Source organism: Macaca nemestrina, chromosome 6 (genome assembly GCF_043159975.1).
Source record: "Macaca nemestrina isolate mMacNem1 chromosome 6, mMacNem.hap1, whole genome shotgun sequence".
Classification (NCBI taxonomy): Eukaryota; Metazoa; Chordata; class Mammalia; order Primates; family Cercopithecidae; genus Macaca; species Macaca nemestrina.
In genome coordinates, this window is record NC_092130.1 from 30,116,641 (window position 1) to 30,132,907 (window position 16,267).

At 53.6% G+C, this 16,267-nt stretch overlaps 1 protein-coding gene across 1 annotated transcript in view; it reads left to right on the forward strand.

Moving 5' to 3' along the window:
• The first annotated feature begins 10,230 nt into the window (after positions 1-10,230).
• Positions 10,231-16,267, forward strand: part of LOC105466873 (platelet derived growth factor receptor beta) — a 42,116-nt gene continuing 36,079 nt past the window's right edge. Inside the window, exon 1 of the mRNA XM_011716015.2 lies at positions 10,231-10,731. The gene's annotated coding sequence lies outside the window, so the exon portion shown is untranslated. The remainder of the gene's footprint in view (positions 10,732-16,267) is intronic.

Here is a 16,267-nt window from a genome sequence, read left to right on the forward strand (position 1 = left end):
TCTGTAGGATCGCAGGTCCTTAATCTTTCGGCGGGGAGGGGTCACGACCCCTCTCGTCATGGAAGCTGTGGATGTTTTTCTCTGGGGAAATGCACATATGCACATACATACACGAGTCTTCTTTACAGTCGGGGGATTGCCTGGGTTGGCCTTCTAGAGAAAGTTCTCAAAAGGCACAGTGTGTGTGTGTGTGTGTCTGTTGGGGGGTCTTCTGGGGACATTACAGGAAACTTTTAGCAAATTATCTCGATGACCCTCTACCCTCTTTTTTTAATTGAGAAGTTTCAAGCATACACAAAAGTAGAATTGTATAATGAACTGCTGTGTACCCATCACCCCGCTTCAACAACTATTAAGGTTTTGTCACACTTATTTCATCTACTCCCCGCTTTTCTGAAGTATTTTAAAACAAATTCCAGACATCATGTCATTTTACCCCTACATACTTCAGCACGCATCTCTAAAATACATGGACATTTTCTTACATAATATGCCATTATCACATCTAGCAAAATTAACACAAATTCCTGGGTATTACCTAACACACAGTTCTTATTCAGAGTACTCCAATTGATTCAAAAATGTCTTTTTAGCAGTTGGTTTGTGTGAATCGGGATCCAAAAGCCCTGATCCATTTATTATGGCTGGAGCCCCCTTGGGATTTTAAATGCATCACATGTTCCTCCACCCCATATTAAGGACTGGCAAACATTTCATAGTTACCTAAGGGGGAGTGGGGGATGGGAACACTTGAGGGGGTGTCAGTGAACTGGGAGTGGGGGCAAGGCTGAGGGATTTGGGGAAGAATGCATGAAGGACAGGGCTCTGGGTCAGGAAGTCAGGTGGGGTCCCTCCCCACAGGGCTTTGTGCCAGGGAACTGTGCAGAAGCACCCTGTGGGATTGGATGGGCCCACATTTCCTGGGTTCCTCTCATTGTGCAGGGATGTGTGGTCCCCCGAAGAAGGTCAGAATCAGGGTCTTATCTGTTCAACCTGTCTCTCTCTTGGGTCACCATATTAGCTGGGGGCTGGTAGGTATCGTCTCAGGGCTGGGCAGATGTTTCGGGATCAGGACATAATTTGCCAGGCCTGGAGCAAAATAAAAAAATATAAGGTCCCTTGTTCGAAAATGATTAAAGATTTCAGGATGGTGGCAGCAGAGCATTCACCTGAGCCCGGGGCGCTTCCACACACTGGGCTCTGTGTGACTGCAATGGTGACCCGCCCAGGAAGCTGGCCCTGGTGAGACTCTTGCTCTTCGGGAGCTCTGATACGTGATAGAGCCGGAGACTCAGCCAGCACAGGGCTCCCTCCGCTTCCTGCTCAGAGGAACCCTTTCCATTGCACAGGTAGAAGCATTGAGGCTCAGAAAGGAAAGGAGTAGTGCCCAGTGTTTGCAGCAAAATGAAGGCTGCTTGTAGGAGAGGGGAAGGGAGATCCTGGCTGTTGCTGACCGGGCGGAGCCCTTGGCTACCTTGCGGGAGCACATGGCTGTCCACATGTGTGCAGATCAGCACATGACACAGATGAGCACATGGCTGCCTCAGCAGGGAAGATCCCACTTTCCCAGGTCAGGAAGTGGATGCAGTGCTGAAATGTTTCTCAGAAGTCATCTGGAGCTCTGGGCTCTGCTTAGGACTCAAGTTTTCAAGGTATTGGTGGGAAATTGGCAAGTACACAGAGGAGGGAGAAGCGGCCCAAGAGGACTGAACTCCACTTTCTGAGCTGAGAGAACAGGGACTGCTTGGACTGCAGGAAGAGAAGACCTGGAGTGGGGTCTGAGTCTGGGGAGGAAGACAGGGCAGCCTTGGGACCTCAGGGAGGAAGCTGCAGGCCACAGATGTGGATTTCAGCCCACCCATATGTAGGAAAGTGCTCTGTTAGGGGCCATCTGTCAGGAAATGGGCTGTCATGAGAGAGAGTGAGCTCATCATCACAGGAGGTATGTAAGTGACTGCTGGAGGTCAGTCTCACGTTAGGGATGCTGGGGAAAGGATGTCTATCCTGGCGGAAGGGTGCTCTCTAGGTGCCCTCTACTTTCAAGAGTATGTTCTGTCAGGCCTAAATGGTAGGCTTAAAGGTTGGAAAGGCATACAAATTCATTTCTTTATGTATTTATCCATTTGAAAAATATGCATTAACACATCTCCTTTGTGCTGACACTATGTTAGGTACTGAGTGAGGCCCTGCCCTTGCAGTACTTACAGTTGGGGTCTGGCAGGGGTGGACAGGTATGAATCAAATAATCACAAATAAAGGTAAAGTTACATCTTGGCAAGGGCCAGGAATAGGGAGATTTGACCCAGAGGGAGGAGTCAGGGAAGCCTTGCAGGAGGAAGTGACACGTGAGTCAAGGCCCTGGGGAGTGGGGAAGGGCGGCAGGGGTCAAGGGTCAGTATGAACAGAGGCCCTGAGGCCCGAGGGGACACTTGTTCTCCTAGCACTGAAAGGCCAGTCTGGAGTGGTAGAGGCAAGAGAGGAGTCCGGCAAGGGACAGAGCAGGCCCTGGTGGGACAAGCCTGATGAGGGTGTGGAGGGGTATTATGTAGGGGTTAGAGTGGCCGAGGGCAGTGGCGGGAAGACAGCTGTGGCTGGTGTGTGGAGAATGAGCCAGAGGAGAGGCGGGGCGCCAGAGAGCAGCAGGAAGCCGGGCAGGGGTCCAGGAGTGGTGGAGATGGTGGCCAGGACTAGGTGGTAGCTGAGAGCTGGGGGCCAAAGCGGCAGTCCTTTCCCAGCAGAGCAAAGACTGTTTTCCTGATCAGGCAGAGGGCAGAGCCAGGGACCCCCAAGACCTGGGGAGCCCCTCCAGCTGCTCTGTGGTCCCCTCAGTAGTGTGCCCTCCCAGGGTGGATGTCCCTCCCACTCCACGGACACATCCTGGGTTGGGCCCCCACCCTTCCTGTGGATTCCCGTGTACTGGGCTTTCTGACTCCTAGCTCAGTTCTCTCTGAGATTTCAGGGTTTGGCCCTTGACATTTTGCTGGAGTAATAATAACAACAACAATAGCACTGCTATGTATTAAGCATTTACTAAGTGCCAGGCATCATGTCAAGCCCTTTGCATGTGTTATCTCAGTTCCTCCTCACAGTAGCACAATGAGGTGGGGTTGATTGTTAGCCCAATTTTGCAGGGGAGGAAGCTGGAGCTCAGAGAAGTGAAGTCACCTGCCTGAAGTCACACAGAAGTCAATGTCCTAGCTGGAAGTTTTTCTCTTTCTTTCTTTCTCTCTTTCTTTCTCTCTCTCTCTCTCTCTCTTTCTTTCTTTCTTTCTTTCTTTCTTTCTTTCTTTTTTTTTTTTTTTGAGACAGAGTTTCACCCTTGTTGCCCAGGCTGGAGTGCAGTGGAGCAATCTCGGCTCACTGCAGCCTCCGCCTCCTGGGTTCAAGCGATTGTCCTGCCTCAGCCTCCCAAGTAGCTGGGATTACAAGTGTCTGCCACCATGCCCAGCTAATTTTATATTTTTAGTAGACACGGGGTTTCTCCATGTTGGTCAGGCTGGTCTCGAACTCCTGACCTCAGGTGATCCATCCACCTTGGCGTCCCAAAGTGCTGAGATTACAGGCGTGAGCCACCATGCCCAGCTAAAGTTTTTCTTTCTTCTACGTCTGGCCCCCGCTGCCAGGATAGTGAGCTGTGTGTGCCTCCCTGCCCCCTAGTTTGTTAGTTGGGATTCTGCTTAAACAAATAGCTGGTTCCTCTTCCTCTTCTGACTTCATCATGCAAAAAATCCTCTGCTCTCCCTTCGCCCTCATCCCTAGGTGGACCCCCCTATAGAAGTCCTGAGCCAGCCCTGATGTGGCACCGCCAGTTTCCCTCCAACCAGGACACTGTAACCTTGTTTCAATGACCCAGGCTGGGAGTCTGAAATTGCAGGTCTTCCCACCTTGGCTTCTGACTCGCCTTGTGACCCTGAGCCCCTGGGCCTCAGTCTCTCCCTGTGCTCACTGGGACTGGAATAGCAGTCCAGTGTGGCTCTGTGCGTGGAGAAGGCCCTGTCTACCCTGTCTTGTGGGCAGCCTCTTCCTCTCTGACATCCCCTGCCCCTGGGAGTGGCTGTTTATTGGACCCCTCCTTCTTCTGGCTCCCGGGTAGGCCCCTCTTCCCCCTGGAAGCCCTCCCTACAGGCTGCTCTCACACACCCAGCCAGGGCCTCCTGGGGTGGGGCACAGAGCTGATGGCCTCATAAAGATCTTAGTGATAACTTGGTTTTTCAATCAGGTTTATGGCCCTAGAAGAGACAAGTTTCTGGGCTCAGCTTTCTGTTGGAAATAGTTTGCCTAAGAGAAGTTGGTGGGCACCAGGGCCAGTGTTAGGCCCACTGCGCCGCACCGCCAGCTTCTTGAAGTTCTCTCTGGACTGTAGTCCAAGAGCTTTGGACTGGGGGCCCGTCCCAGCCAAGCCTCAGTCTCGCTCTGTGACCTTGGACACGTTAACTCCTCTCTCTGAGTCCCTGCTTCCACCTCAGAATCGGGGATCTTAATTCCTGCCCTGCCCACCTCCAGGTAGGGACAGATGCGGGGAGGGAGGGGGGCTCCTGTGAGGCATCTTTGCCTTCCAGAAGCCTCTCTCCTCCCAATGCCTTTCTTCTCCTCCTACCCCTCCAGGGGCTGGGGGCGCCACCTGCTGGCACTCCTGGGTACTGCTGGAGGACTCGCCAGACAGTTGTTGCCTTGTCTCAGTAATGCCCAGACGGCACTGATTGTCCTAGGGAAACAGAGGTGTAGGGAAGCGTGGCAGACCCCAGGACACAGACACTTAGGTAGCAGAGGACATGCTAGAACCAGAGGCCCAGGGCATAGATGTCCTTATCAGAGGAGCACTGTGTGTGACCCACTGTTCAGAGGATACAGAGGCCGGGGAAGGAAAAGGGCCATACCATGAGTCAAGTGGCCACACACAGGCTGGGACCCCGAAGCCCAGACTCCCTGTTGAGATGCATTCCTGCAGCCTCTCAGGTGGATAAAGAGTTGGGGGAAGCACGGAGCAGGGGTGTGTGTGCACGCAGCGCTCAGTTCATGATCGGCCACTGCAGCCTCCACACTCGTCCCCTGCCTCCCTCCTGCCCTCTTTAGTACATCCTCCTCAGTGCACCTTGGTGACCTGGTCTCATCAGTTCCCTGTTTAAAATCCTGCAGTGGCCCCTACTGACCCTCAGGATAAAAGTCAGACTCCCTCGGGCCCACAAAGCCCTGATGCCTGGCCAATGACTGCCTCTCCAACCTTCTACCCCACTCTGCCCGCTCTCTGCCTCAACCATTCTTTTCTCTTTGTTCAAACACATCAAGATCTCTCTGGCCTCCAAGCTTTTGCAAATGCTTTTCCCCCTGCCTGGAACACTGTTCCTACTCCTGCATGTGTGTGGCCTCACAGGCCTGTTTCCTCCCCACAGAAGTCCTACTGTACCTGAGCGAGAACTCCCATCCACCCGGCTCATCATTCTCTCTGTCTCTTTCATCGCACTCATCACAATTTAATATTATTAATTTGTGGTTTCCTTGGTGTCTGCTTGTGAACTCTGTGAGGACAGGAGGACAGGGTACATAGTAGGTCCTCAATTAACTTCTATCACATGGATGGATGGTTGGAGAAACAGTTATCTTAGTAATAACTGGATGTTAGATGGAGAGGCCCCACTGTAAGCCTGCTGTGTGCCCTCAAAAAGGTTCTGGTGCTCTCCGGACCTTAGGAGCCAGCACATCCAGTGAGAGTGAGGGCCCTGCTCCTCCAGGGATCTGTGAGCCCTCTGCGTGTACCAGACGAACACACTTCAGTTGCCCACGGTCCTGGGGCACTGAAAGGGAGGCCAGCAAGGGGGCGGGGAGAGGCTGAACGGGCAGTGTCTTGAAGCCTTTATCTCCTGGGATCCTGGCAGGCCTCGGTGGCTACAGTCCGGCTCAGTAAGACAGTCCTAGGAATCTAGGGAGGGAATGTGGCCCAAGGCCCCCACTGGTCTTTTGCCCACTCAGAAAGCCACTACACTGAGTGTCCAGGAGGTAGGGGGACAGTTCCCACTCTGTGCCCCTCTGGCTCCCCAGCCACAGGCACAAGGATCTACCTGCTCCGCTCAGGGCACGCATGGGTGGAAGGATCTGGGCTGGGGATCAGGAGTCCTGTATTCTAGCTTCCCTCACCCCAACTGTGAACCTCAGATGAGTTCCCTCCACTCTCTGGGCCTCAGTTTCCATGCCAGCAGAAGGGACACATCTTAGGGCCCTGACATCTAAGATGACTGTGTTAGCGCCTGGGATATGTGTGCTGCTTCCTTATCACCCCCTCCCCCACCCCATAACCCTGCCTGGGGAGCCTGGGAGTGGGGGCAGAGCTGGGAGCGTGGGAGAGCCAGATGTGGTGGCCGCTGGCCTGCCTGAGTGAGGACTGAGCAGCCTCCTGGGAATTCTCCCACTCAGGCTCCCTTTCCGGTTCCCTCCCCCTGCCCCACTGAGAGCTGCAGCTTCCGCTCTGGCTCTGACAAGTGTGGGTGGGTCTTAGCACAGGGGTCTGTTCAGCCTGGTTCCCTCCTCTGGGGAAGAGCATGGGCCTATGAGTCTAGACAGAAAGCCGAGGTTCCAGTCCCAGTCTGTGGCTGACACATCACAAGGCCTTGCACAAGTTCCTTTCCATCACTGGCCTCAGTCATACCGGCTGTGAAATGAGCATGTTGGTGAGCTTCCCTCCAGCCCTGATGGTGGACTTCTATGATAGCAGCTCTTGGTAACACCTGAGGATCAGTCACCTTTTTTTTTTTTTTTTTTTTTTTGAGATGGAGTTTCACTCTTGTTGCCCAGACTGGAGTGCAATAGTGCGATCTCAGCTCACCGCAACGTTTGCCTCCCGGGTTCAAGCAATTCTCCGGCCTCAGCCTCCCGAGTAGCTGGGATTACAGACATGCGCCACCACACCCAGCTAATTTTGTATTTTTAGTAGAGATGGGGTTTCTCCATGTTGGCCAGGCTGGTCTCAAACTCCCGACCTCAGGTGATCTGCCGGCTTCAGGCTTCCAAAGTGCTAGGATTACAGGCGTGAACCACTGTACCGGCTGGATCAGTCACCTTTTGTGGCACTTTCTTGTTTTGCTTGAGGGCTAGACAAAATGCCTGTGGGCATGGCTTATTCAGGTCTCTCACAACCCCGTGAGGTAGGCACGTGTGTCCCCATTTCACAGTTGAAGGTACTGAGGCTCAGAGAGCTCAGGTAATATCATTGCCCAGCGTCACATGGCTGGGAAGTGGTGGAGCTGGGTTGGAGCTGCCAACATCAGAGTCCAGACATTTAACTCTTGAGTGTGCCACTGTGCTGTGGGGGAGGGTGGTGTGGAACGCTAAGGCCCAGAGCCCCCCTCTCCCACTGCACCCCATCCCAGTCCACCTCAGGCAGGGCTCCCCATATTCCATGCTCTGCCCACCCACTCTCAGCCCAACCTTCCCCAAGACAGCCTTGTCCAAGGCTGTACTGGGCTCCCCATATCTGGGCAGGTGTGAGGATGCTCATAGCTTATCCTGTCCACAGTGGGGCGGGGGGCCACGCTGACCACCCCAGGGTGATGATGCTGCACTGCCCATGTGCCCTGTCCATTGCCCCTGAAGGCAGAGTGCACAAGGGGAATGCAAGACCCAGAAAAGGGAGGGCTTGGCTCAGGGAGACACAGTGATGAAATGCTGCTCGAATGAGGGAACTCACTATTTCAGTAATAACACTTCCAGGCAATGTACTAAGTCCTTTGTACAAATCGAAGAGTCTTTGACTTATCTCCATTTTCCAGAGGAGGAAACCAAGGCCCAGGAGTTTAAGTGACTTGCCTAAGCTCATGTAGCTTGAATTGGGTTTGGGATTCAAACCCAGCTCTATCTGTAGCTTTCCAACCTCCTCTCTCAATCATGACACTTTTGCCTCAATTGTCCTGTCCTTGGCGAGTGCCCTGGGGTGCTCCCTATAGCTCTGCGCCTCCCACCCATATCTCAGTTGAGAAGAGGAATGACAGTCCTGGTGCCCACCAAGGGTTAATGGTGGTAGGGGCTAAGTAATTCCAGATGGGCCTCAGGACGGCTGGGCTGGCCGGAAACCGGAGGCCGCCAGCTTCTCAGGGGAGCCACCGCCAACTGCCCCTCCCCTCTGTGCTGCATCTCTGGCCCCCAGCTGTACCCCTGCCGTAGGGCCCACCAACCTCCTCTCCCTTACTAGAGTCCTGCTCTAAGGGCAATTGCAGACAGACCATCCCAAGGGCCTTGTAGCATAGTGAGTCCACACCTGCTATGCACAGATAGGGAAACTGAGGCTCAGGAAGGGCAAGGGACCTATTCAAGGTCTCCCAATAAGTCTGTGGCTGGGTCTTCTGACTCCCAGACTAGCTTCTTTGGGGATTAGGGGTTGGTGTGTCTCCTGGCTTCCTCCAGGCTGGCCAGGCTGCAGAGGGTCAGCCAAGGCTTCACAGGTGAATGGCCCAGGCAGATGCTAGGAGGGGAGTCGTAAATTTCTGACGGAGTCTTTGGGCACAAGAAATCCCTGTGCAAGCCTGACCTTGTGGCCTGTAGGATCTTTTCACATTCCCCTACGACCTTGCTGCCACAAATACCTGGCCAGGGCCCCTCTCTTGGGGTACTCTTTTGGTCCCCAACCCGTGGCAGGGAGCCAGTCTGAGAACACTTCTCCTTCCATATGGTCCAGCCCAGATGCTCTGCTGGGCAATCCCGATTGGGACTAGACCAAGAAATGATTGCAAGATTGTTGACTGTGGTGGGCATGGAATCCCAGCTCAGGCAAATCCCCTGCTCTGTGAACAGGGGCCTGGGGGAAGCTGAGGAGGAAAGACTTAGCGGTGCAGAGGGGAGAGTGGAAGGAGGGCAGAGCTGGCCTCTACCTGTGTCACCTGGGACACCTTTCTTCACCCTCTGGAATTCAGTTACCCCGTGTGTACAGTAGTGGGAGCAGGGGTGGTGAGCCCACTCTATATGCCCTTCTAAAATAATGCCCTTTGGCATCTGAGGGTTAGGAGTCTGTAACTGGAGATGTCTTCTGATCTGAGAGGCTGAGCATGGAAGAAGAGATCCAGCCGGGGGAACTGGAGGAGTCTTGGCAGACCCTGGTGGGAAAGAAGAGCCAGAGAATGGAAACGGAACAAAACAGATCCTCAAAAGTATCTTGTTGAGTGACTGAATGAAAGAGCCACAGGGGGAACCTAGGAAGAAAGCAGGGCAGGGGGTTCATCTACACTGGAATGGGGGTCTTGGGTGGGGGTCAGATGACTTATGTCTCTTCCATCATGTGACTCATGAGACCTAGTTCTGCCCCAGCTCTGTCATTGCTGTGTAAGCTTGGGAAGCTTATTTTGCTCTTCTGGGCCTCAGTGTCCCCATCTATAAAATGGGGTAAATAATCCTCTCCTTACACCCCAGGGGCTTTGAGACGCGAAAAGGAATGTATCTGTCAATACCCAGAGATATCCGATCTGTGCTGGATGACCTTGACCAAATCACGTTCCCTCTCTGTGCCAATTCACTCCTGGGCCTTGGTTTGTCCTTCTGAAAAATGGCTGATCATCTTGGAGGATCTTTCCGTCTCCTCCACGTCACCTCTTCTCAGCAGTGCTCTCTGATTCTCTCAGGCCTCCATTAAAGGTCCCTCTAAATGCACTGCCAGCCTCCTGTCTGCCCACCGGACACCTGCTTGCCCAGTGAATATCTCGCTCACTAGCCTGGGTGCTTCTGAGGTCAGGACCATGTCTTGCTCTGTTCCCGGCACTCAGTACAGTGTTAGAACATAGTAAGCACTCAGTATGCTTGCTCAATGAATGAAGGTTGACTGAATCAACCACAGAGATGATCAGTCTCCTTTACAGATGGGGAAACTGAGGCACTGAGCTATGACTCTCCCTGGGTGCCATGGCAAGGGGAGGCAGCCACCCGAGATGGGCATCGGGCAAGTGGGGTCCAGGCCACTCTTTGACAAAAGTGACTCAGCGGCTGGCGGCTGGCGTGGGCTGTGGAATTTTTAAGCATCCCCTCACATCCTGAGAGAACGGGCGACGGGAGGGAGTAAGCAGAGGGAAAAGAAGAAAAACAAGAAACTTGGGGGAAAAGAAAGAGAGAGGGGGAAAAAAAACCCTGAAATTGAAAACAGACGCACGCGTCCACCCTCCCTGCCCCACCGCCCCCCTTCTCCCAGCCGGGCCAATCAGAAGCCGCCCTGCAGCCTTTCCCCCAAAGTGGCGGGGGAAGGCGGGGTGGGGCATGGAAGCCCACAGTGGTGTGAGCTCCTGAGGCTGCCAGCAGCCAGCAGTGACTGCCCGCCCTATCTGGGACCCAGGATCGCTCTGTGAGCAACTTGGAGCCAGAGAGGAGATCAACAACGAGGAGGAGAGAGCCGGCCCCTCAGCCCAGCTGCCCAGCAGCAGCCTGCGCTCTCCCTGCCCAACGCAGACAGCCAGACCCAGGGCGGCCCCTCTGGCGGCTCTGCTCCTCCCGAAGGATGCTTGGGGAGTGAGGCGAAGCTGGGCCGCTCCTCTTCCCTGCAGCAGTCCCCTCCCTCCATCCCTCCGTTCTCCTGAGCCTTCAGGAGCCTGCAACGGTCCTGCCTGGCCTTCTACCCAGCTGTTACCGGCTCTGGGACCAGCAGTCTTTCTGATAACAGAAACTCCAAACTTGATAACAGGCAGAGGGCAGTAAGGAGGACTTCCTGGAGGGGGTGACTGTCCAGAGCCTGGAACTCTGCCCACACCAGAAGCCATCAGCAGCAAGGTAAGCGCTGGAAAAAGTGGGAACCCCAGCCCCATGCCCTGTCCCTTTGCCCTAGCCTGCATCTCTTTGAGTAGGCAAAAAAAAAAAAAAAAAAAAAAAAAAAAAGGACATTTTTAATAAAACCAGATGAGAGGAGGCTGGGAGACTGGGTGATGTCAGGGTTGGAGGAGCCAGTTTTCTCCTTTCCCCTGCTCTGGGGTGAGTGGCCTCCACCTCATCATCCCTGCTGCCCCTGCCTTCATCAAAAACTCTCAGGGGTTTCTGGGCGCTGAGTGGGGGCCTCCAAATCACAGCACAGTCAATGGGGAGTGGGGAGAGCTGGGAGGAGCAGGAGAGGGGAATTGGGAGAAGGGTACACAGAAAGCGGGGACTGGGGACCTCAGGACCATAGCCGCTGTTCCTCGGCCCAAGCCTTGTTTCTAAGAATCAGTCTGGCTTTAGGCCAGTCAGCCACCAGGCAACCTTTGGGGATTCAAATGGATTTGCAAATTTTCTAGATTCCTAAGATATCCTTCTAAACCCCCAGCAGCTAGAAAAGTTTGAGGGCTAGGAAAGTTCAAGGGCGATGGGGGGCCATGGCAACCCCTTAGCGGTCATGCTGCTGGGGCTGGGGACTGGGGGCTGGGACCTGATTGTCAGATCTGGGGGGGCTCCTCTGTGAAGAAGGGATCAGCCAGTGGGCCATTTCCTTTGGTCCCAGGCAGCTGCTCAGGCCTCCTCGTTGTCCTCCCTCCTTCTGGACTCTACTCCTTCCCCATGCCATTCTAAAGCATAAATCCGATCACACCACTTCCCTGCCCAGGATCTGCCTATGGCTCCCCAGTGCCTGGAGAAACTCCCAGCTCCTAACAGAGGCTGCCACTGCTTGACACTTACTGCACGCCGCGACTGTGCTGAGTGCTTTATGAGACTGATCTCATGTAATGCTCACCAGCAACCCCAGAGGCAGTGACTGTTTTTACCTCCGTTTTATACATGAGGAATCTGAGGCTCAGGCAGCCACATAACTGTAACCACACAGCTAGTAAGTGGCACAACCTGGAAAGGCTGTAATCTCCTTGTGCCCCATTACTCCAGACTTGGGCCTTTTGTTCCCGCCAGTCAGATCCCAGAATTCCCAGAAGGAATGCACACCATCCTGCTTGTGGGCATTTGCCCTCCCTCTTCCCCCTTCCTGGAATGCCCTTCCTCATCACTTTTCTTTCAGGGATATTCCATACTCCACCTCTTCCAGGCAGCCTTCCCAGGTTCTTCCTGTCTTCCAAGTGCTAGCCATGCACTTTGTGCTGAATCCATGTTACTTGGCCCTCCCCTGTTGGTGATCTGTTTATGTTCTGTTTGTTCATCAGAGATTGTTCAGGCCCCAGCAGCAGACCTGAGGCTGCACTTTCTGCTGGGGAAAGGTTTAAGGTTTCCGCATCCTGTGCTCTGCCCCCAGTGCCCAGCCCTGGATAGGCAGTGGGACTGAGAAAGTGTCCTGGTGAAAGGAAGGGGGAGCTCACTGAAGACCTTCTGCTCCCAAGTGTGAGACTAGAACTCAGGCCTCCAGCCTTCTCACAGGTGCCCTTCCAGGATATCGTGTGGCTCCTCCAGGCGGCATTTCTCCATTGCAAGCAGGGAGGAGTATGTCTGCTTCCCTCTGTGACCTCCTGATTGCACAGAGGCTTCTAGTGACAAGTTCTGAAGTCACACAGTCCTCCCCTGTCTCCAAGCGGGAGACCCAAAAGCCATAGCCTTCAGGGACATACAGTCCCTGAACACCTACCTCATGCAGGCATAGAGCCTGGTACCTCACACACCTTGGAGTCCTCATGGCAAGTTTTTGAAATCAGTGTTACTACCTCCTTTTTGTAGATGAGGAAGCTGAGGTCTGGAGAGGCTAAGTGACTTTCCCAGGGCCATACGGTGAGTCGAGGTGGTGTTTAGGCTGAAGTCTGCCTGACTCTAAAGGCTTACCTCGTGCTCACCGGGAAGCTCCTAGTCAGAGGGAAGAATCTCCGACCTCCTGCAGAGCCTGCTCCTGGCTTCAGCACCTTCTCCAGCAGAAAGTGCAGCCTCAGGTCTGACTGCTCCAAGGTCTGCCCAGGCCCTGGCTTAGTCCTGAGAGAGGAAGGAGACCATCTGGTCAGCACCCTCCTCCCAGACAGCAGTTATCAGCAGCCCCCCTCCTCTGTGGGAAGAAGAGCTGGGACTTATAATTGCCCGCAGATGTGGGACAGGCAGCGGAAAGCACCGTGGATCCAGAGTCAGGAGACCCAGTGCTTGCCCTGGCTTGATACAAATCCACCGTGTGGCTAACCTCAGACCCCCCACATCCCAACTCTGGGCGCCTTCCACAGCTGGAAGGCAGCGAGTGCTGTGGGTAAACAGCACCAGGCTTGGGCATCAGATGACTATGCACTGACCCCGAGCCAGTTTCTGGCTGACTGTGTGACCCTGGGGCAACACCTTGCCTCTCTGGGCCTCAATCTCCTTGTCCGTGAGCAGCAAGACTGTGTGTGGGCTCCCTGAGACAACAGCATTGGCAAGGTGCTTACCACAGTTCCTGCACTTCACAGCTGGACCTCTGGCCACCGACTGGGAGAGCCACTGTTCTCCCAGCCTCCTGCATTGGAACACTTAGTTATGAAATTAGTCCACAATCTACAAAAGGCTCTGCCTATGGAAGGGACCTGGACACCATGTACGTTCCAAAGATCCGTGTCCATCCTCCAGGCACGGGCCACAGTCTGACTCTGAGACCAGCCGCCTCCTAGGCTAAAGGAGGGTGCTCTGGGCATTTGCTCAGAACAGGCTGCTGCTCAGTGCAGTGGGGAGGGAGAAAGGGATGAAAAGCTCTTCTGAAATGCCCACCCATTTCTTGCATATGATTCAGAACCCAGGGGGCAGTGGGTCCTTGGAATGGGAATCTTTTTTCAGTGCCCCCTGTCTTCTGACCCACAGTGTTAGGAGGGAAGGGAAGGGGTGTTGGGCCCCTTCCCAGGGTCAGGGTTTGTAGCACCTCAGCTAGGAAGCAGTGCGAGCAGGATTATATAACAGGAACCAACCTGTTCTTAGTACTTTCTGTGTCTACTTCAATTGTGCTTTACATCGTTACCTCAGAGTTGCTGCTGTATTCCTCAGCTCTTGGAACATGCGGGGCATTCAGGATGTTCTTAATAAATACTGGATTAATTTGACCATCAAGGCTGGGCACGGTGGCTCACACTTGTAATCCTAGCACTTTGGGAGACCGAGGCGGGTGGATCACCTGAAGTCAAGAGTTTGAGACAAGCCTGGTCAATATGGTGAAACCCCATCTCTACTAAAAATACAAAAATTAGCTGGATGTGATGCATGCACCTGTAATCCCAGCTACTTGGGAAGCTGAGGCACTAGAATCGCTTGAACCCAGGAGGCGGAGATTGCAGTGAGCCTGAGCGACAGGGCAAGACTCTGTCTCAAAAAAAAAAAAAAAAAAAAAAAAAAAAAAAAAAAATTTAACCTTCACAGCAACAGCAGAATTAGATCTATAAACTCTTCCCACATTTTTTTTTTTTTTTTTTTAGATGGAGTCTTACTGTGTTGCCCAGGCTGGAGTGCAATGGTGCGATCTTGGTTCACCGCAACCTCCGCCTCCCAGGCTCAAGTGATTCTCCTGCCTCAGCCTCCCAAGCAGTTGGGATTATAGGTGCCTGCCACTATGCCTGGCTAATTATTGTATTTTTAGTAGAGATAGGGTTTCACTATGTTGGCCAGGCTGGTCTCGAACTACCTGACCTCAGGTGATCCGCCCACCTCAGCCTCCCAAAGTGCTGGGATTACAGACGTGAGCCACCGTGCCCGGCTAAACTCTCCCCATTTTACAGGTGAGAAAGTGCGCAGAGTCAGTTGCCTAAAGTCCCACAGCTCAGAAGTGGCAGAGCTGGGATTTGCACCTGGGTGTTTCTGACTCCAGATCCCCTTGATGAGAGGCTGGATGGGGCCTGGGATGCCCCTGGGGATCCAGTGTAAACCCTGAGAATGTGCCTCAGCTGTGGGGGCCCTCAGCATTCCAGAGGTAGTCATCAGACTTTAGAACCCTATGGGACTGTGCACAAGGCGTTCCCTCCTGGGGCCTCAGTTTTCCCATCAGTCAAACAAGGAGGTTGACCCAGATGATGGTAAAGCTTTCTTCCAGCCCTACAACAATTTCAGGATTCCAAGCCACGCCAGCCCAGATTGGCAGCTGCACAAGCCTTGCTGTGTACTCAGGGATCATGCATATTTAACTTCACAATGAAAGGGTTTTTTTCTTACCCTTTCTCTACACATTACAGAAGGAGGTCAGGATCGATGATCACTAATGGAAAACTTTAACCTGCAATAACAAGGAGGAACTTTCTGACGATTAGTGTGGCCCCTTAACGTGCTCAGTTTCTTGGGGAGCTCAGAGGGCTCCCACAGAGCCCACATGCCCATTTTCCTGGGATACTGAGCAGGGAGGGTTGGAGAGGTGGGCCCACTAGGGGCTGTGTGTGGATGCTGTAACCCTTAGGTCTCTTCCAGTGCTGAGTTTTCGAACCTCATATGCTCTAATTTCAAGAGGAAGCAAGACTTGGGCCCAGATGAGTGATGGGATCCAGAGGTGAGGGGAGGAATGGACGCAGGGACCTACCTCTGGTGGGAGTGGGTGTGAAATTCGCATACTTGTTGCTTCCAGTGTAGAAGCCCACCTCACATCCCTCCTGAGCCCTCAGGCACAGATTCTCAGGATAAAGACTTCCTGAATCTCCAAGCCCTGGCCCCAGAGCCCGCCCTGCGCCCGACGCCCACATCCACCAGATGCTTCCTGGGGCAGCCCACCCCCAGCCTGGTGCAGGAGACTGAAAATCAAGGTGTATTGCTTTAACCGAATGAAAATCCTCTCCTCTCCTCAGTTCACATCAGGGCTATTTGATGTTTCAGGTGCCCAGAACCTTTTATCTGCCAGAGGTACCAGCTTCTCCGCCCTGTGATGGAGAGGGCTGTCCCTTGGGAGGGTCAGGGGGTCTGAAAGTTCCGGAATGTCAGAGATGAAAAGGACTTTTAGGGGTCACCTGATTCAACTGCTTTATTGTATGGATGGGAACTAAGGTCCAGAGAGGGGAGGGGTTGCACATAAGGTCCGTGCAGATCATTGGTGATGACGCTGAGCCTGGGACCTGGGCTTGCCTTTGCTCCACCACAGGTACTGGGTCTTTCCCATCTCTCTGAAGGCCTGGAGAGACCCAGCTCCACCTCTGTGGTTCAGGGCTCAGCCTCCAGGTCTCTCTGGACAGAGTACGGGCTGAAAAGGAGCAAAGCCATCCCAACAAGAGATGGGAATCTTCCTGGGTGGTTTGCTGGACCCCCGAGCCTTTGGCCACATGACTTCTTCATTCTAATCATAGTTTCCTCTTATAATAAAGTGGGGAGAAGCCAAGGGAGAAGCTTAGTGACCCCCAGAGGTCCATCCAGCTCTGCCCTTAGCCCCTGAGAGTTCCTGCCGTGCTTCTTGTGGCTGTTTTACCACATCCTCTTTGCTGCTGCTGTTACC